Below are 22,098 nucleotides of genomic sequence, written 5' to 3' on the forward strand. Positions count from 1 at the left end.
GTTAATGACTTGAACAGTACCTTCTTGAACTCATACTTCCCATCTAACCACCTGACACCTTCAAAATACCAACAGACTTCAATGACATCAATATTTACCTTTTTCTACTCATCATCTGCAGAGCTAAAGAAATCAAGAGGTATCACAAAATGAGCTTTCAATCCAAGGCATTAAAATCCAAGCCCACAAGTAGAGGGTGATAAGAGATCCTTTCAGGCCAACCCCTAGACACAGAATATCGCTTTCTGTGGGGTTTAGAGCAGTTCAGGCTTTCTGAGGCCTCCCTTAGGTTGCATAAGTGAAGGATTTATGTCCATATCATCCACTTAAAAACCTCTCAGGGGCATCAAAAGATGTGGGATTAAGAGAGTTGTTTCAATACAGGGTTTATATGCAAAATGGTGAAAAAGACATAGCACAGTGAATATATACATAATAAAACCTATTTAAACAACAAACATGCAAACTTGAGAAAAAAGCATACTTCATGGCAGGAAGAAAGTAGGAGACAAGAGGAAAAAATATAAGGAAGACTAATGCCCTTAGACACTCAATATAGAAAAGATATTGTCCTCATATACATTCTTATTTATCTTCACCCTCCTGCAGTTTGTGTATTACCTCCTTACACAGAGCAGTTTCTTTCTGTCATGGAGGCAATTCATTCCTATCCTGTCAGGCTCACTTTTTCTTTCCCAATGTCTCAAGACACTAGTTGTTGTCAAAGCAGTAACAAAAAGAACCCAAGAGGTTTTTTTTTGCTGACACTTCCCGAAGTGTAGAATCATTGCATCAGATATATATTTGGGGTTAGAGAGACCAGTTTCTGTTATATGACCTCATCCAGCCAGAGCTATCTCTAAATCCTTGTCTAAAAAATGTTTATGATACCCAGCCCGCCAGGAGAGATGCTGTTTGTTCTCCCAAGCCCAGCTAACTTGTTTTCGATTATCTCCTTATTAAAGAAAAAGATTGTGCTTCATAAAGCAGTCCTAGATGTTGTGGAATTACTGCTTGAAACATAGAAATTGGAACAACTCATTTTTATTTCAATATTGGTATCCTATGCCTTATGAGTCATTGTAATGATTCCCTGTTGCTTTCTGTACTGTGCTTAAACAAGTTAGGCATTTTCAAAGCTCTTAACTAAAGTCACAGTGGAATTAAAAACACTCTTGCAGAAAAACACAAAACAAGGCTAAAGAAGACCCTTAGCTGGCCTGTACTAACCTCTCTTATAGCAAAGTCTGGAGCCATTTGGTTCTGGAACGATGCAGAACTGTAGCAGCATTTCTGGTGGAATAATCTTGCATTATTACATTAGTCCACCTGTGTCTTTCCTTTTTAAAACATATTTACACCTTTGTTACTAAGGAACACAATTCAAGGTTGCAAACCTGACAAAAATTGTGTGGGTGAACCATTCCATGGACCAATGGAGACAGCAAGTCCCAATTTCCAAGATTTGTGCGAAGGAAGAACTTGTGTGAATTAAACAAACAAAAAAACCTCCCAAATCACCACACATTGTTTCCATCTACCCTTTTTCAACTATAAGTATTACTTCTGCAGTGCTTTTTTCCTTGCATCAAACACTGATCCTCCATACATGAAGAAAGTATCATTGGATACAAAAGGTATTTTTCCCCCCTTCAAATAAAAGCAAATTTAAATGTAGTGAGCTCAAGAGTGTGTCAGATTGGGTTTGGATTTTTTTAAAAACCAAAATAAGGAAAAAAGGTAAATTTGAGACTTTACTCTCATGAGTGGATATTCATAAATGAGTATCTGCAGTGAAATTTGCTTTTGAAAACAGAACACCAGGGATCAAATCAAACCACCATAACTGAAACCAGGCTGATTTTGATTTTCTGTTAAAAAAAAACCCAAACTGCACACACACTTTGTAATTTGCAAATGCAATTCACTGCAGCTGTAGAATAAATCAATCTTAAAATACATATATCCATAAATAATACTGGTTTAATATTACCAGCGAGAAATCTTGACAGCTCAGAAGACCTAAAAACTTTGAGTCAAGGCAAATTCCAGCAGTTTCAATATTTGAAATTTACTCAGTTTCATTCAACAACTTCTTTCTAATAGCATTTGGTATTGTGTGCCCACAATCTCTCACTAATTTTATGCAATTATATATACATAGAAATATGTACAAATGAACGTTTTTTAATACCTAAATTGTAAAACAACCATTATTTGTGTAAGATATCTACCCAGAATAAAAAAGATAAATACTCCACAGTCCATGAATTACCTCACTAAAGCTAGTTAACAACATTTTGAGGCACAAATGGACATAGGTTTATTTAGTTTGCTGTATACTGCCCAGAACAGCTGCAAACGTGTGCCTTTTTATGGGATTTCAGGATTCCATGTGGTTCAAACACCTGGCATCTGCTTTTTACAGTTGGTATTGTTCAGGACATACTTCCTGGCACATCCCCCATTTCAAGTTGCCAAGAGGGTGGTGGAAGAACAAGAAAACCTAGAACCATGTATTTTTTAAAACAATACAAAAGATTGACCTTGGGTATTCCATCACACAGTGGGGTTTTGTCACATATTACCTATTAGCCAGTTTTTCTCCTTTAAATCTGCTTTATTATGATCTAGTCAGAGTTGAAAATTGAACAATAAAGAGCCTGTATGCACTTGTTTTATTGTGCCAATATTAATGTATGTTTTCATACTGATATCAAAAAATAAAAATGTTTTCCAGCAAGCTGTTTGTATACAGAGAGAAAGAATTCTGCACTTTGCAAAGAGGACTGTTTTAAGAAATTGAACACTTAACTGAGAGTTCCATTATTCTATATCCATATCAAATCTTCAGGAAAGGTAATAATTGCAACCAGGTTTATTTGAATCTGTGTTCCAGCTAGAGAGCTGCACAGGAAGAACCATGCAGCCACCAAATGCATTCGTGTGCCACACAGCCCATGGCACAGATGCTTGCAGGGGAGAGGCCAGAGCATTCACTGCAAATACACCACAAGCTGTGTGACCACACTGAAGCAGAACACAAAATTTCCATGGTTTGTTTAATGTACAGCTTTTTTGTTTAATGAAGGCTAATTTTTCAAGTCTTCTCTGTGTTTCAGAGCATCCCCTTCTTGAAAACTCTCTGTGTCGTGCGTGTATCAGCTTCTGAGACAAGGCAATGCAAAGATTTCAGGCTGAGTTTCTTTGCAGACATCACATCTACTGACTGATCTGCTGACTATACTACATGTCTGATTCTCCTCTGCTTTTCACCTTCACCAGCCCTCAATTGCAGCATGGCTTAGTCGTACTTCTGGGATTACAAACTACACTCCAGATGTTGTACTCCTTTCTTTTCCAAGGGCATCCATTTGTTATCCATCATATTTTCTACTCAGTAAATAATTTAGATGGAATTATTGAATGACTTTTCAAAACACTATTCTGAATATCACTCAATGGCATTACTCACACAAAGTCTTATAAAACTAAAACATTTCCATTCTGAAGATTAAATTTGATTTGTGGTCTGTGCATTGCAAAACTGAGCCACTTTTAAGAAAGTTAGGTTGATGAGATGTCTCAATTTGACTTGAATCTGAAACCTGTTCTAGGAAAAGGAGTTCAAAGTACTTTGCCACTACCTGAAAGGTCATGTTTTTCTGTCAGTGGTTAAAGTTTCATATTAGTACCCTACTGGAACAGTCTTAAGAATTTTAAGAAAGGTTGAATTATTAAAAAAAAAACAAACTCTTGAAGATAGCTACAAATAGATTAGATGATTAGGCATTTAAGATCAAACACAAATTTTTGCTTATTGTGGCTGTCTCATCCATCATCTCCTCCAGACAGCAAAGGATGCAAAAAATAGCCTTCTTGACAATGTATCCCTGATATCTTTAACCAGTCTTACTGTACTGGATTTGCATGGCAAGGTTTCGGTAGCACAGAGGTTACAGGGGTATTTTTTTGTGAGAAGCTGCCAAAAACTTCCCCCTATGTCCAGTAGAGCCAGTGCTAGATGGTTCCAAGAGAGACTTGCCACTGACCATCAGCAGCAGTGGCAGCACTTCTGGCTGAAATACTTAAGGGGAAAAATTTACTGTGTGAGGGCACTTGGAGCTAGAGAAGAGAGGAGTGAGAAGACGTAAGAGGGACAGCCCTGTGGACAGCAAGGTCAGCAAGGAAAGAGGGGCAGAAAGTGCTCCATGTGCCCGGGCATAGATCATCCTGCAGCCTGTGTTGAAGTTCATGGAGAGCCAGGCAGCTCACAGAGCTCTACAACAGAGCAGAGATCCACCTGCAGCCCATGGAGGAACCCGCTGAGGAGCAGATGAACCTCTGAAGGAGGCTGTGACCCCATGGAAAGCCTGTGCTAGATCAGGTTTGCTGGCAGGTCATGCAGACCTATGGGGGGACCACGCTAAAGAAATCCTAAGGAACTGCACCACATGGAAGGGAGCCACACTGGAGAAATTTGTGAGAACTGTAGCCTGTGAGAAGGACTCACATTGGAGAAGTTTGTGCAGAACTGTTTCCTGTGAGAAGGAGCCTACACTGAAGCAAGGAAAGACTGAGGAGAAGGGGGCAACACAGCCCATAACCTCCAGTTCTTGTCCCCCTGAGCTGCTTGGGAGAGTGAGTAGATAGAGAAATTGGGAGTGAAGATGAAAACAGGAGGGAGAGGTGGGGGGAAGGTATTTTTCGATTTGTTTTTATTTTCTCATTACACTACTTTGATTTGACTGGCAATAAATTAATTTAATCAAGTCTGTTTTGCCCACAGCAGCAATTGCTTAGTGATTTATCCCTGTCCTTATCTTGAGCCAAGAGATTTTTGTCTTATTTTCTCTCCCCTGGCCAGCTGAAAAGGGAGAGTGATAGAGAGGTTTGGTGGGCACCTGGCACCCAGCTGATATCAGACACACCACACTCAAAAGATCCTCTTACCTATAGTCTATTTGCTAAAATGGAGGTTTGTTCAGTGATGAGGTTTCCCAGACTGACATTAACAGTTCTCCAAAATGAATTTGATTGCAATGACTATTCTGGACTCTCGGATTCACACAAGTAGCCCAGAAGCCACATCTGCTCATGAACTGGAGTAAGTAGTAAGAACTAATTCCCACAAGAACAAAGCAAAGTAGAAGAAAGAAAATAGGCTTTTACTTTCCTGATATTCAAACTATCCTGCTGTACAACATCTGAAACCCTCTGTGTTTCCCTGCCCTAGTCTTTCTGTGCACAAGAAGAAAATTTAGAATCATTAGTAAGAGGAGTGGTGCTGACTCAGGACTTGAAGGCCTGCCAACAACTACCTAAATTAAACATCTTCAGTAATCAGGTGGAAGTGCTTCAAACTATTTTTACTCTTGTTTTATTGAAATTGAAACTTTAAATTTTGTTTCTCCATCTTATTAGTCAACATATTCTTGTGTGTGCTTTTAGAAATTTCACTTCCACAAAGTTGCTTTCAATAAAGTGTCATTGGGTTAAAAACATGATTTACCGTACAATCTGATCTTCAGTTTGGGTTAAGGCTTTGGAATAGCTCTTTTGCTAACTGTGACAGGAACAGGAATTTTACCTGTATCATCTTGCTTCCCTTGGCAAAGAATTAAAACTTGATACTGTGAGAAAATTAAAGGCAATAGATTCAATTTGATCACTGCATTGTTCTATCTTTATCTACCTTAATAGCATTATAATAAATTAGATGAATATAACACTCGATCAACTTTTTATTTGAAAAATCTCTGGATGTACATGAAACTGGTTTACTGTGCCAAATCCTAACATGGGTCATGAACTCTGAAGGTGTGTGTGTAACACCAGGCAAGAGTCCTGCAGGCTACTTGGCTCTGCTTCCAAAAGAATATCCCAATCCTCACACTGGGGAATTTTTCTATAAGGGAACACATTTCCCACCGGTCCTTATTAGTGTTAGTTGACAAAAGGTTTGCTAGAGAACATAGGTTTTCTGCTCATCCCTCCAGAAGCAGAGCTCAGGAGCGTGATGCTTTTAGGTAAGGAGAAAACAACAGAGCTCTGGCCTGAAAAGCAGACATCTGCAACAGCCAGTAGGGCATAGCAGTCTCAGTCAACTGATTAAAAAGAAAAATAGCACTGGATGGAAACCCCCCAAGCTCTTTCTTCATTGTAATGCAACACATTTTGCAGGTGCATCTAAACAGTTTAGTAACACCAAATTTTGAGTAACTCCATCGGAGTTTAGGGCCTGTAATGCTTTGGGCTCACTAGACACCTGTTTGTCAGCCATGCAGTCTGTTCCCTGCACCACAGAGGTCTAAGTGTAGGGCAGCTGTAGTCAGCAAGCACATAAAGGGCTGGCACCCTAGGGGATACAGCTTCAATGTGCTGCTTTCCTTAAGGAAATTGATGGCCAAGCAGTGGGATTGCTGTTGGTGCCACAGGGCTCATGGCTCTGATGCAAATGCAAGTATGTGTGCAGGCATTGTAAGTTGAAATCAGTATAAAGAAGGCTCAGACACATCTATAAACATGTTATTAATAGGACAGCCTGGTATTATATTCACTTTGAAACAGCCTATTCTAAAAAAAGAACCAAGCCAATCAACAGAATAAAATTGGAAAAACACAACTAAACAGAGGTATCAATAGAAAACTTTGGAAGACCTTTATCTCGCTGTGTTGTTTTCTTACATGAAAGTTTTTCAGATACCAAAGTCTGCCTTTTAGAAGTTTATAGTTTATTTCCAGGAAAGCAATATGCTTGTTTTCATTGTCAATCGTTGAAGCAGTTTGGGCTGAGCATGTCTTTTTACTGTTGGCTTTGCATTTCTAACCTGGTATTTAAAAAAAAAAGGTATTATTTATATTAAAGGATAGTGTAGCTCCCTATTAGTGAGGCTGTTGGAAGAGGACTAATGGAGCTATTCATGTTTAACAAAATAGCCATCCAGCTCTGCTTTGATGGAAGGGGGATTTCATATGACTTCTGTCTGAGCAGCTTCAAAACTTTTTCTTACTGTAAGTGCAAGAAAAATTCATTATTTGAATATTATCTAATGAACAAAAAAAATCTTGTCCAGTTAACTGTGAAATTGTGGAAGAGAATGTGGAATAAAAACTGGAGTAAACCCTCCAAAGAACAGTTTCATAAAGGTCTCATGAAGTCACCCTTTATCCAACTGTCTTGATCAAATTGTTTCTCACTAATTTTTCTTGTGTTCCCTCAGTTGTGCTGCAGCTAGAATGAAAAAGATTAAAATCGGAGATTAAAGAGAGCTCCAAACGAGGTATAAATTTTCAAAAATTGTGCTGCATATACTCAGCAGGTACCAAGAGGAGGAGGGAAGAAGTCAACAATTTGTATAAACAAAAGGCACATAAGAAAATCATCATGCTGAAATAATTGCAAACTAACAGCAGGCTAGAGTAAAACATCCATATTGCCAGAGCTAATTTATTTCTTTTAGCATTACCTTTATAATCCTTCACCAAGAAGGAATCTTTCCACCCTTTTTTTTTTTTTTTTTAAAGCATAACAAAATGCATTATAATCAGTTGGCTTAGATTAGTTTTTCTTTTTTTTAGACATAGATTTTTTTCTCCCCAGATCTTCAACTGTGACTGCAATGTGTTTCTTCAGAGAAAGAGAGATATTACAAGAGAGAGATTACAAAAAAGCGTTTGCGATCTTCCATTATTAAGCCATAAAAAAAAGAAAAGGAAAAAGGCAAAATAAAAACCCTTGGAGAAAGCTGTTCCCCAAGCTGATGGAACAAGTGTCAAGGTTTGTAAAACTTAACGTATACTTAACAGATAATGTCATGCACTGAGGGGGACAAGAAACAATTTGGGGAAAGAAAGAATCAACACCAAAAGTCTCAAGGGGAATCAGACAAGACAGACTACTAACAATCAGTCTTAAAATGTCCACAGATTAATTTAGGGGTGTAAATCTTTGTGAAGAATGAAAATATTGTGAAGAATGCCAGTAGGTATCTTGTGAAAGTCTGGTCATTAGCAAAAATGACCTCAAGTGAACCAGACAGATTTTTAGGACAATCTCTCCACAGCATGAGGAGTGGTCCCTCCATCTGATCAGAAAAAGTAGAAAACACAGGAGGAGACTGGTTTTGTCAAGCAGGGATTGAGCTCCAGCACAAACTAACCATATACAGGAGCTGGAACTAAAGCAGGAAGCAAAGAAATATAGAGGAATCTCCTGGCTATGCTGGGGTAGTATTAGAAAAGCCAGAGCTCAGTTGCAATTGGAATCAATGAGGATTGAGCAAGCGCAAGAAGAGGCCCTTCCACCTCTGTCCTAATGGCAGAATAAACAAAAACAGGGACCTCCTGCTCAATGGGCAGGTGATTTTGTGACAGCAGATATAAAGTGAAGTATTCAATCCCTTCTCTTTGTATCAGTCCACAACCAAATCTCCCAGGACTCTGCCTAGAGAGAGGGTTCAGGAAAGGGAGGTAAAATAGCGAAAACTGAACAAGTCTGGAATCTCTTTCAGAAATTCTTGATCCATACATGCTTTCCAGTACCAGAAAGACAAACTGAGGAAAGAGCTGACTGCAAAGACAGTCTAGTCCAGAAGCTCATATGCCTTGTGGACAGAAGCTGAGGAAATGAGGCATTTCTGGGGAAACCTGATAGCAGCCTCATCCTGCTTGCAGGGGGATTAAGATGGGAGACCCAAGATCTCTACAGAGGTGTACTGTGGGACACCAGGATACAATGATTTGAAACAGAGGAGGTTTTATCTACATAAAAGGGAAAAAGAAAAGAAAAAGAAAAAAAAAATCACTGAAAGGTTGCAGAAGGTTGCCACATGCTGCACAGTCTTCCTTGGGGGTTTTCAAGACCTAGCTGTACCAAAGGTCTGACAAAGCCAGTCTGAAATCAGCACTGGCCATGGTTAAAAGTGGGAAGCTGGATAGGATGGCCTTCCAGTGCCCCTGCCAAGATGATTTTTGTTATTTTTAAGACTTGGTCCTAAACACAGATAAAATATAAAGAAATGTCCACCCTATCACTGAACTTACAACTTTTGTGTACTAACAACTAATATAGTTTGAGTTGTAGATAATTGATTTTATATGTATATTTAGGCCCATAAATACATGACTTTATATTCATAAGTAAGTTGCTTTTGAAGTTCTGGGCATTGTATAATATAAGTAACCAGAATTAAGCATTTTACAGCCAGCATAATACATTTATATAATATTTTATTATAGTTACAGGGAATACTTTATATATCTTCCTACATTTACATAAAACTTAACTCAAAGGTTTGCTGTGAAATAAGTAACTGATCACCCTAATAGTGGTGTAAAACTGGTAAAGACTAGAACACTGAACAAATAGAGCTTATTTCTACCTTATCTTTTAAGATTTCATCAAGCATACTGGCACTTGAATTTCACAAGATGCCCAAGGCTTTAGGAGCTCAGAGTCTCATTTTAAGCCCTTGGGTTTGAAGACATTGATCCAAATTTATTGATATACCCAGGCAGATCACAGTGTCTCTTTTCCAACCACATAATGAAAATAACTGTGTGAATAAATATTTTAAAAATTTTATCCTGGAGATTCAGACCCATGAGAGCACATCCTCATTTTTAAGAAATAAAGAGAAAAATGAACTCATTGACAACTGAAAACCAAGAATTTTTAGACAAACTTTGGAAGAAAACAAATATCAACATGTTAACACTGCTACTGAGTTTACTGAGGTTTAAACTTCTTAAGGTCTCACTGAAATTATAATTCACTGACCATGACTAAACCATGTTAAAAATCCAGGAGGAATACATGTTTGCCAAGCACAATTGCACACTGGCAAAAAAAACCTTGATAAAGGTAAAGAAATAGAGCAACAGAGTATGAATCAAAGACAATCTGAATACTTGTAATTATGAAGGGTTTAAAGGCAGTGATGGATGAGGGACTGCATACTTTATTATGACTGTAGCTACCCACCACAAAGAAGATCAAGGAGACGAGGATGTATGTTTAGATGGGAGCAGCATGAGGGAACCAAAGCAGACAGCAGGGAAGAAGGGCTGGTTTATGTTAAGGATAAACAACATGTAGGGCCCTATTTCTACTGTTGCTGATGCCCTTTGCAAGAGATGAAGTGTTATCTAATAACTTTCTGTCCTACAGAACTGAAGGTCTGACACAAGTCACTAATCTCAGTTGTAGATACTGACCTTGGTTTTGATGTACAAAGGCTAACTCCAGATTTGGGATTCAGTTTGCCACAGAAGTTCAGTCCCACAGGCAGAGGTGGAAGAAGGCTGTGTCCTGAAACCTACATTAACACAGATTTCTGTAGTGAGTGGAAAGCATTGCATTGCAAGTGGGAAGGTGTGCATGTCTGAGTATCATTCCATAGCCCACCCTTTTTTTTTTCTTTAGGAGCAATTTGTCTCCTGTAGATTTGAGTATCTTCCAGCCCTGCATCACACATTTTCAACAAGCTGAAGAACACTACCTGGTGCTCAGAATTACAAGTAGTTTCATGAAAAGATGGAAGCTTTCAACATACATATTTGCATTGATGCTCAAGACAATAAAGCATTTTTATTTTAAAAAAAACTTTTTTTTTTTTTAAAAGAGAAACACTCTAACTTCACTGAGCTTAAAAATCTGAATATTCCCAAACTAAAAGGACAATTTTACTATATGTGCATTTTTTAAACTGTAAGGCTATAAACTGGAAAGCACTATGCATAACATTGTAAAAACTACCAGGATGTTTAGGAGCCTAAGGCAAATTCACTTTGCCATAAATTTATTGTAAATTAGTATGTGAACTCACAGTGCACCAAATTCCCATGTAGCTAGATATAGCAAACATTAAGAAGAAGGAAACTTGTAAGGTAGGCAGTCCCCAGTTTTTACTATTTTTCTTGAATAAAGCCTTCTGTATTGGAATGCCTTGACACATATATGGGAGGGAAATAAACCAGAGGCGGACTGTGCTGAGAAGAAAACAGATTGTGAAGGAGGACACTGGAATTCAGAAAAAAGGGATTATGGGGGAAAACATGTGAGAGAAGGTACAAATTAGACTCAGCACAAGAAGCAGAAGGATGTGAAGGTACAGAGATATACAAAAGATTAATAACATTAATAGTCAGGGAAGAATAAATACAACAGCAAACACAAAAATCTATGCTAGAGTGCAAAGAAAAATTCAGATAAAGCATGTCTTCAAATTTTCAAATACAAACCAGTAAATCCAGCATGCCCAGCTATAAAGCTGTGTATTTTCAAGTTATGTATATAGCTTCCTAAATTTCATTAAGATGAGCTGACCTGAATGTATTTTTATGGATCCCACTATAGACACAGGAGCCCAGACCACATTTCCTCAGATGTACTGAGGTTCTCTCTCAAGGAGCCATGCAGGTCTGTTGGAACTTTGGCATATCAGACAGGGCAGAGAGCATGTCCCAGCTCAAATGAGACCACAGCAATGCAGCCCACCACAGGTTATCATCACAGTGCCTTAGTACAAATATCTGGCTTCAGCCTGATTCACTGGCATGTTCAAATCAAAGCTTTTCATGACACTGAAAGGTTGTGTTTGAATTATCATGCCAACACAGGAAGAAAAATAAATATCTGAAAAATTCCCCTGGGCAGACATTCGTTTCCCATTAGCTCCTAGGGACCAAACCACTACCCAGCCTGAATGCAAACATACTCTCACACCCACGTGTGAGAGTAAACATCACTGATTGTTTATTCCCCAATTCTGATAACAATTGCTCTCCTTTCACCTCCCTGGATTTTTCCTCTTTTTTTGACTCCTCAGTCTGACACACACCCTGTTCCTCACCTTGTTTTATTTAATCCTCTTCTTTTTATTCCTTCATGTTCTTCCCTATCCTGTTGACCCTCCTTGTCTCTTGGGTCCCAGGTGAGCAGCCTCTTCAAGGCACAAAGCCCACAGTTATTTCACTTGTGGGCTGATGGTGCCAGCCTTGGCATAAAAAAATGATTTGGAAAAATATGTATTTGCAACTCCTGAACTGGATTTATTACATCACACAAAGAATAAGTATGTCAAGTGTTTTGCCAGGGGTTACTACCAGTCTAAGGTTTAAATAGGTTCTAGGATTTATATAGTTTTAAAAAGTTCTCTAGTGTACAAATTGTACCTTTTCTTCATCAAACTAGTAGAAACAAATTCAACACTATTCTTGGTACTTGAGTACACATATATACACACACAAACAATCCCCTAAATCTAGAAGTACAGCTGTAAAAGTAAGGGAGGTATATATTTAGAAGGCTTTATTGATCCCATCTGCTTGGTGAACACACAGCACCTGCCAATAACTGAACTCCTAAAATCTTGTCCCAGCATAAAACTTTGAGGGCAGGCTCTTCTGTCATCGTTTTTAACAGGACATCTTTTTTAGATTCCTCAGTGCTCAGTGTATTGCAATTGCTTTTCCACATGCAGCTTGGAGAGAACAATTCTGTGCCATGAGGGGAATAAATGAATGCAAGATCTCAGTGACTGGAAAGTTCTGTCCAAATTTTTCCTTTGATAAGGGAGCTCCTGGACCAAAAAGCTGCCATTACTTACACACAGACTGAATAATGCTGCTAGCTAAACAAGTTGAAAATCAGTGAAGGAGATCTGAATTTAAACAAATTGAAGAATGCAATTTGTAACAGAATATATGTACACTTATAATGGCTTCAAGTGCTAAAAAAACCAAAATATACTGGAATTAAGAAATGCAGTTCTGTGTTTCTTTGCTACCTCTTTTTTTTTTTTTTTCTCCTGTATAAATCTGAAGCAGAAGACAAATTATGATATCTTGGAAGGAAAACAGCCTCCAGCTTTCTAGTTGGCTAGGAAATTTCATGCCAGTAAGCATAAACATATCCCAGGTGGCTTTCACCAGGTGTTGCTCTTGTCTAATGGGAGAGCAGTGCATTTACCTCAGTGACATTTTCAGTTGCAAGCAAGCACCAGACCAAACCTTCCTGTGATTGTGTCCAGATCAGCAGATGCCCAGGTGGGATGTGGCCGTTTTCAGACCAGTGATAAGAAGGTCTGTGTGTTTCACTACCAGGCTCTTGCAGACAAAGCACCCTACTCCTCTTGGAGGTCTCTGCATCAAGACTGATGGTGCAGGGCTTTTTTGTTATCTAGTTAATCAGAACAACACTGCACTGAAGAGCAGAGCAGCACCTCTAGAATAAGACTTGATAGGACTTTATAATCTCCTTGATGATAAACCTGCCATCTCAGGTTGCTGTGTCCTTGTTTAGTCATCTCCACTCAGTCTTGTGCCCTTATTCAGACAGGGTATATGCTTTAACTTTATGAGAATAAGCCATCAATCAGGCAGCTGTGGAAAAGGCAGCCACCACCAGAAGCATCTCCTAGCACTCTGGAAAATGCATTAGAAAGACTTTATGGAATATAGAGTTTGGGTCAGCTGCACTGACTGGAGAGGGTGAGAGGGAACAAAAACATCGACTAGGGATACAGATATTCAATTTTGTAGAAGAGAATGAGGAGTATCTACACCAGAGACACTTGAAAGCAGGAGCTGGTACTGGCAAGAGAACAAATGGCTTTTAGCTAGTTTTATTTGTGAATTAAGTCTTTAACGATGCAGAGCAGTGACACTCTTGTACAGTGTCTAACCAGTAGAGTATGTACAGACAGGAGTAAAACCAACTGTAAAATGGAGCTTCACATAAGAAGGAAAATAATTTATCTTCTGCCATTCAGTGGCTCAGAAATTTCACTGCGGCTGCTTTTCTAAGTCTTCCAAAGTTCATCAGTTGGTCTTCCCTGCTGCCAAATTCTCTCATTGACCACCCCCTTCCACCACTATCCAGCAAGCCCCTCTTTATATCCCCTCACTCTTCAATCCAACCCTGCTGACTTTTGCTCAGCTGCATTGATGGGCTGGCATCTGCTTGCAGTGCTCTCTTTTGATGAGAGAGCTGTTCAATCACCCCAAACTCTGGCATTTGCTGATGATAAAAGGAGTGCCAGTTCAGGTTTTTGGCAAAACCCTCTGTTCCAAAATAAACTTCCTTTATTCATGGTATGCTGCAGTGTTTGAGGAAATCCCATAAATATGCTGACTTACTCCATTATAAAAAACATCTTTCTGAGCAAAAGTATGCAATTTGTTTAGATTAACTGAATCCTGGATGCTAAGTTTTTTTTTAATTTCTGGTTCATTTATCTGTAAATTTCCCTCTCTACACACAAAACTGACAAAATTATTTTTGTCTTTACCCTCATTTGCTTTCCTTTCCCATCTTTCTTCTATAATGCTTTCCCCTGAAACAAATATTTCTCATCCACTCTCTTTTTCCTCTCTCTCTCCCTCTTGTTCCAGTTTTTAGGATGCCTCTTACCTGCTTCCACCTCTTGATTTCCCTGTTTAATATGTCATTCTCTTCTGGCTTACATGTTTCACTCCCCATATCACACAGAAAGTATGATTAAAGAACTCATTTAGAGTTCCTGCCTACTTGTCTCTCCTGTGACTCTGCTGATCTCACAATTACTTTGTATGACCTTGTTCACTGTTTTTATGAAATACACACTTTATAATCCCTTCCCCAATTCCAGGTTAGGCTCTCTGAAGTCTGCCCTCTGTTTCTTGAACTTCACTGAAACAGTCTTTGGCAAGGACTTCCATCAAACCTAAGATGCAGGAATATAATCTTTCTTATTCCATACTTTATCAACACTTTCAATGCCAACTGTTTCTTTTCTTGAAGTTGTTTGTTGGATTTTTTAAATATTGGCTTCTACATTAGCAAGATTAACAACTAATGGAACATTTTCTTTGTAAAAAGGATTAAAATTCACTTGGATTTCCTTAAACAACTATTAAAGGCCCTATCTCCTTTGCCAGCTACACAACTAATACTTGGGTGTGCTCCTGTGGAGCCTACCTGCATCCTAAAGAGAATGTTGGTCTAAAAGGAGAAATAAAATAGGGCTGGTCTTTGCTTGTATTCTGATCTTTCAGAAAACCAAGGGATTGATTCATAATATTTTCTCCTATTTATGAATTCTCCAAATAGTATGAGGAATCCTCTTATCCATACCTCATTAAAAGTATTCTCAAATTGCTCCAGTAAATAAACTTGGTCTTGTAAATACTTTCAGCCTTCTCTATTAAAATACAAGATGCAATACAAGATGCAACCTTCTAAATTAACTTGTAGAACTAGCATAACTTTTAAAGCACAATGTGCAGCTGGTTGCAATACACATTTTCTGTTATATAAATTGTATTAAGCTTTCAAACAGGATCCAAGAATAATACCTTTTAATTTACAAAACCCACCAAATACAAACCATTACATGCAGACTCTTAATTCCAGTATGCAGTTATTAATATTTGTATGAGTACACAAGGACTCAAAATGCTGAGATTTTCATGAAAATGTGCACATATAAGTCTGGTTTTGAACAAACTGTAGAAAAATATTCATTGGCTGCTCAAACCCACTACTTGGGCCAAAAAATATTTTATTTTTTGTATCACAGAACTCCAGATGTCAAATGATTAGGAAAAATTACATTTTCTGTAATATAAAACAATACAATATGCTGGTAGAACACTTAGCACAGCGGGGTTGCCATCTCTTGTGGTCTGTGAGCACTACCCTGGGAATCATGATTAACAAATTGGAGTTCAACTGCAGAACTCATGTTTCTGCTTTTTGTTTAGCATGCCATGGATTCAAATAGGAGGAAGATGCACATTAATCACTGGTATATGACAACACACTATTTGCCTGAACTAAAAGAGAGGTAGAAGGATCATATTTAAACTCATTTATATTTGTGACAATTTTAAAATTGAATCAGGAGCAGCCTTACTACAATTTTGATGGGAACAGTTTTGCAGCAATTTTCTTCACTTGTAGAATTATAAACAATTTTCCCATTCTAAGGAAAAAAAAAAAATCCATATTACCAAAATTTTTATCAAGTTCTCTATCAAACTTTAGCACATTTTTTCAGAGTTATTTAGATTGAAAATAATTTTCAAGTGCCATCTAATCTCACTTTTATGCTCAAAGTAAGGCTGACTTCAGAGTCAAGTGAGGCTACCAGGGCCTTAAGAGCCCAGTCAAGCTCTTAAGAGTTCCAAAGCCTCTCCAGATGACTTGTTCCAGTGTTTGATCACTGCCATAGTAAAAGTTTTGCTTTATAACCATATGATTTTCTTTGCAGAAGTTTGCAACAACTAACCATTGCCCTTTCAATTTCTTATGCACCTCAGAGAAGACCCTGTCTTCCATCTTCTCTAACAAGACTCCTACATGTTACAGAAGATCCCCTTAAATGCTTTCTCTTCTCCAGGATAAACAGTTCCAGGGCCTTTAGTCTTCTCAGCATGTGACATCTTCCAGCCCCTTCACTGTCCTGTCAGCTGTCCATTGGACTGGCTCCACTTTATTAGTCTCTACTGGTGGGAAGAGGCAAAACCAGGCATTGTATTTTCAACACTCAAGTGCTAGAGAATAGGGATCAGTCCCTTCCCTCAACCCAGCAGTTACATCCTGGACAACACAGCCTCCTGTATGGTCAACTTTGACTGCCCCAAGAGTATGCAGCAAATTCTCCAGATTCATCTGCACCTGTACCATTGTACATATAGATTTATTGCCTCCCAGTCAGGTGGTTTTACTAGACTTGCAAGGTTCCGCCAATCCAAATCCCCTACGCTTTTGATGTCCCCTTGGGTGGCAGCCCTCTGCAAGTCTCATGAGAGTACATTTACCCCTGCTATCCATTAATCATTTAAGACATTTTTGTATTTAGCATTATTATGCTGCATTATAACTCTGTACAGAAGTAAGAAAAAAACCTATTTTTCCATACCTAAGAAACCTGGTTCTGTTATTAATCATCTTGACAAAGCTATTAAGGATGTTTCTAATATTACCAAAAATCAGCATTCTTTGACAAAATTGTTCTGACAGAAAAACATCATCTCTTTTTTGGATTAACACTTACACATAATAGTCTAAATCCCATTTTTAGCAAGATTTGGGATTTTGAGATGAGTACCTGTGGGGAAGCTGATAGGTTGGAGGAAAATGAAGATGGTGAAGAGCCGTGAGGGGAAGCTGTATGAGGGGTGGCTGAGGTCACTTGGTCTGTTCAGCCTGCAGGAGACTGAGGGGACACCTCACTGCAGTGGCAACTTCTTTGTGAGGGGAAAAGCAAGGGCAGGCACTGATCTCTGCTCTGTGGTGACCAGTGGCCTTGAGGCCTGAAGTTTGTCAGGGGAGATTTAGGTTGGCTATTAGATAAAAGTTCTTCCCCCAGAGGGTGGGTAGGCACTGAACAGGCTCCCCAGGGAAGTGGCCACAGCACCAAGCCTGACAGAGTGCAAGAAGTGGCTGGACAACGATCTCAAGCACATGGTGTGACCCTTGGGGTGTCCTGTGCAGGGCTAAGGTTTGGACTCAGTCCTTGTGGGTCCCTCCCAACTCAGGATATTCTTTGATTCTGTATCACAAGGACAGCTGCAAAACCTGAAAAAAATCCGAAGAATCTCTGATTGCGGACCTAGTGCTTATGTTTCCCACGTAAGAATTGCACATTCCTCTTCCCCACTCTGCCAGTAGGAGCAGCATTACAGATCCTCTAAAATTGCTGAAATAGGACAGAGAAAAACAAGCTTTAAAGTATCATCCTAGAGAAGACAAGCCCCTCTACAAAATGCATAATAATCCATTCCATGTTTGTCAAGGTTTTGAAAGTGATCTTCTTTCATAACTTTATTCCATGAAAGAACACAGAAGATAAGCCTGATTTTTATAGGCTTATTAAGTTCAAGCAACCATCTTCCATTTTATATGGAAACTGCAAATGAATGAGAGATTTCCAATTTTCTGATTTTAAAGCATTCATAATACAGGTATGACCTAGATGAAATAAGCTTTCCCTCGTGGTAAATTCAGTGGGATTTAACATGTGCTGATCTCAGAAGTACCATTACTTTCCCATAAAAGAGCTCCAGCTAAACATGTGGTGAAGCAGCTAATCTGAGGTCTATACTGATTCTCATAGCTGTTAAAGGAATTGTGTTATTAAATGTAAATTGATTTCTCTATTCAGTTTGACAGATACAGAAAGTAATTGGTATTATCTATTTTTTCAAGCTTCCAAACTCTCCAATAGAGTGCTACCATTCCTTCTAAAGCCCTTCATATGTTACAAAGGCAGCAAAAGGCCCCCAGAAGATCATCTGTTTATATCAGCCTTGTAGAGAACAGAGCTTTTTGATGAGAAAGGTGGGAAATGCATCAGCACTTTATTATAGCAGGGGTTATGATAAAGAACTTTCATTCAAGTAGCATTCTATAAAATGCCTGACAAATGCAATAGTTACTAACTTCTGTTACCAGGGTAAATGGCAGCATGTTTCTTTCCGGTTAAAAGTGTAAAATAAGGAAACCAAACATCCAAATTGCCAGGCAATGCTCAACTAAAACAAAGGACTTTTCTCATATATTTTCACTTGACAGATCATAAAAGAGAAAATTGGTCCACTAAAAAGTGATAGTAGAGAATTGGCAAGAAGGGTGAAGATGGCAGATTTGTTAAACAGTTATTTTGCTCCAAACTTTCCAGAGGACAAAGGGGACAGAACTTTGTTTTCTCTTTACAGGACTTACTCCAGAGGACTGGAAAACAGGAAACCCACAACTGCTGTTGAACAAAAAAAGCCTCAAAGTGTATTATGACAAACAAATTACAGCCTAGTTAGCATAGTTAAGGAAAAAGGGGGATAGGTGAAGAAATGATATGAAGGACATTTAATGAAGACTTTCATGTGAATAATTTGATTCTAAATATCCATTGTGGACCCTTAGGAGGCCTGCTTAAACTAACTTGCTTTCATTCTTAAGAGATAATATTGCTGCAGCAGGAGTAAGTGTGTTTCATGCACTTACATTTTCAAAGAGTAATAAGATTCCACACTGAAGATAATTGAATAAGGCAGAGAGTTATGGTACACAGGTTAAAATAATAGCTTTAGGATAGAAAATTAGCTCAAAAATAGGAAACAGTGAAGAGGTAGTAAGAGGTGTGAAGGAAAAAGAGTTTACTAGTGAGGTACCTCAGAGGTCAGGAAGCTTTTAAGCAATGCATGCGAACAATTTAGATAAGAGGAAACCAACCTCACCTTTTCTGTGCCTGCTGGAGTTGTTTTATCCATAGGGACTGGGCAAGAACATAATATACAATGGTGACCCAGGATATACAGAAAGAGGTGAAGGTTGGTCTTAGTTTGTTGACAAAATAAAAATAGTAAATGCCACACAACCTTGGTTATGCAAGGGTATGCAAGGATATCAGGTGTTTCCAGACAGCTGGGAGTGCAGCTAATGGGAGAGCTGAGACAGCCTGCTTGCAAGCCTTCAATTAACAGAAGCCAAGTCAAGTACTGTGGTAGTTACTCAAGTCAAGATTTGCTGTAACTATGCTACAAGATAACACTCGTCAGTTTTCTCATCAGTAGATGGACACGAGTATAAATTCATACATAAATTAAACATAAATACAAAACATAAATTCAGTTCAGTATCATGGTCCTCAAAACCTGTGCTGAGGTTTTGAGAGGGAAAGAAGGGAGAGAAAAGATAATGAGCTGCAGATGGAGCCTCTAGGAGCTCATGTGCTCCCTATACAAAATGTACTTGCAGCAGAGATGAGTTAGAACAAGGCTGGGTTATCCAGCCTTCCCCAGCTTTATAATGTTGGTCTTCAGGAGACTCCTGACAGCATTTTTCTTAGCAGAACATTCTTTACTTTCCTGTAGAAGCTATTTCAGGAACAGAAGCCTTGGAAAAACATGGGGAAAAAAGCCCAGTAACCTAACAAAACCCACGTCAAAATCTATAGTCAGTATGGTGGGAGGTGGGAAGTACAATGAGGGAGGAGATGCTGCTGCTCTCTTTTAAGGCTTTTATTGGAACCTTCTGGTGTGACAGGAGCTCCAGATTGAATTTTTGAGGCTAAAGCCCTGTAGGAATAATTACCTCTTAAATTTCTGTTGACTTACTGGTCAACAGTGCCACCCTACATTGACATATCATGGGCAGCTTGAATTCTTCTCCAAAAACAGAGTTTCAGGATGAATTCATTCCCCTTGTGAAGGCAAAGTGGCTTTGAAGCAACATCAGTTTAATCAAGAGAGGAGATGAAGCAGGCTGTGCAGACTCACATAGCTGTAATTCATAGTGAGAAATGAACAGAGAGGCATTCAGCCCAGAAAAATGCTGGATGCCTTCCTGTCATGTTTTAGGAATGTTGTTCCCCAATTTAGTGTTCCCATTGAAACACTCTAAACCACGTGCTGGTTGCTCCCTGCTTCCTCTCCTCCTCCCCTACTCAGCAGGCTGGAGAGAACTGGAAGCACAAAAGGTAAAGATCACAGGTTGAGATAACATCAATTTACCAGAAACAGCAATGAAATAAGAAAACAAACAGTAACAGCAACAATATTAATAACAGAGTGTACAAGAGAAGCAAACAATTCACATGTGAGCACTCACCATGCGGAAAACCAGGAATACATGAATCACAGCCATGATGCCCTGACCAAGAAGAGACCCTTTCCCCTGTCCCTGGAAGATGATATGAGGTGTTATAGGATAACCTCCAGGTCCTAGCCATGCCCTTCCTGCCCACAGCAAAAATTAACCCTGTCCTAGCTGAAACCAGGTCATTTCTGCATTAACTTGCTAATTTAAAGAAGCCTGAGGATTTCTCCAGGCAAGGCACAGACAAATCTGCACTCTGCTTATGCCCTTTTTTCAGAGTTTTAAAACCCGGAGGAAGTGTCTCAGCAATTCAGATTGGACACTTTCAGAAGGTCAAGGATTCCAACCCTGCACCAAAACCTGCAGAAGCAAGAGAAAACACTTCAGTATATAACGCTGAACAAGCTGTGGAAGCAGGTACATTGCTGTGGAGGCCAGAGGCTTGGCTAACAACATAATCACACTCCCCTGAAGAGAAAGCCAATATACTGCAGGTTGCCACACTCCCTCAAAGGAGAAACCCTAGCTAATAGCCACAGTTGAGGTGAGCAAAATGGAACCACCCTCCCCAGCATGCCTTGCAGCCATGCAAATTTTGTGTACCCCATGCAGATTCAATGTATCCCATTGGTCCTTCTGCTTTGTTCCACCCCTGAAGCCTCACTTGAGTGGTCCTGCTCTTTCTATATAAACCCCTGCTCCCTCTGGCTCCCTGAATCTTTCCAAGGAGGAAGGTGAGTAAAGCCTCCTGAGGAATCCCATATGGCAGCTGTGTGTCTTTTCTTCTGCGTCCCCTGAGAAGCTGGAATCACTCAACAACCCTTGTTAGGGCTCAGAGCTGAGACCACTCTTGGCAGGGCAGGAAGTGCCTGTGCGCCTGAGTGTCCTCCCAGGGGTGCTTCTCCAGGAAGGTTGTTGCCTTGGACCACCTTCCAGACTGTAGCACTTTACAGCTGGAATTTTAATAAGGTTGTTACAGAAGAGAGATGACATACAATGATTTATTAGACAAGCATTCATGCCCTCAGTTTCCTCCCTCACCAATGAGGACATTTAAAATCCATTTAGTTTGCTAACTAGTGTTAGATCTGAAGTGTCTTTACACTTAAATTCAGAATTACCCAGACTACATATTGAAGTACTTATCCAACAAAGAGACACCCACTGGCTTCCATGGAAGGTTGGTCTGGGTAAGGACAATAATTTTCATCAGAATATGAACCTTTGCATAAACTAGCTAAAAAAGATTTTATTCAGTGTCATACTTCAGTAGATTTATGTAATTGGCTTAATAGTATTTTATATATATATATATATTTCCGAGTGTGAGAAATAATATTCTTATCTCTTATTTAGCAATGCTAAAAGGCCACAGAGTACATTTTTTTCTGAGAAGAGCCATAAGAATATAGTCTTCATGCTTAGTCTGTTCTCCAAGGCAAACCTCCTAGATTTTGATAAGTTTTGATGACTTTGGTGACGGGTTCCTTGGTTTAATAACAACAAGCAGCATT

General features: G+C 39.1%; 2 long non-coding RNA genes across 2 annotated transcripts in view; both read right to left on the reverse strand.

Annotated features, from left to right (window-relative positions):
- LOC111923650 (uncharacterized) overlaps window positions 1-22,098 on the reverse strand; it is a 90,517-nt gene that overhangs the window by 57,679 nt on the left and 10,740 nt on the right. The window lies entirely within an intron of this gene.
- On the reverse strand, window positions 9,566-14,555 carry LOC147655789 (uncharacterized). Its single transcript, XR_015274878.1, has 3 exons — window positions 14,417-14,555; window positions 11,856-11,999; window positions 9,566-10,319 (listed from the first exon to the last, which is right to left on the reverse strand). It is a non-coding gene; the product is annotated as an uncharacterized LOC147655789 (long non-coding RNA).

Source organism: Cyanistes caeruleus, chromosome 1, assembly GCF_971803275.1.
Source record: "Cyanistes caeruleus chromosome 1, bCyaCae1.hap1.1, whole genome shotgun sequence".
NCBI classification, from domain to species: Eukaryota; Metazoa; Chordata; class Aves; order Passeriformes; family Paridae; genus Cyanistes; species Cyanistes caeruleus.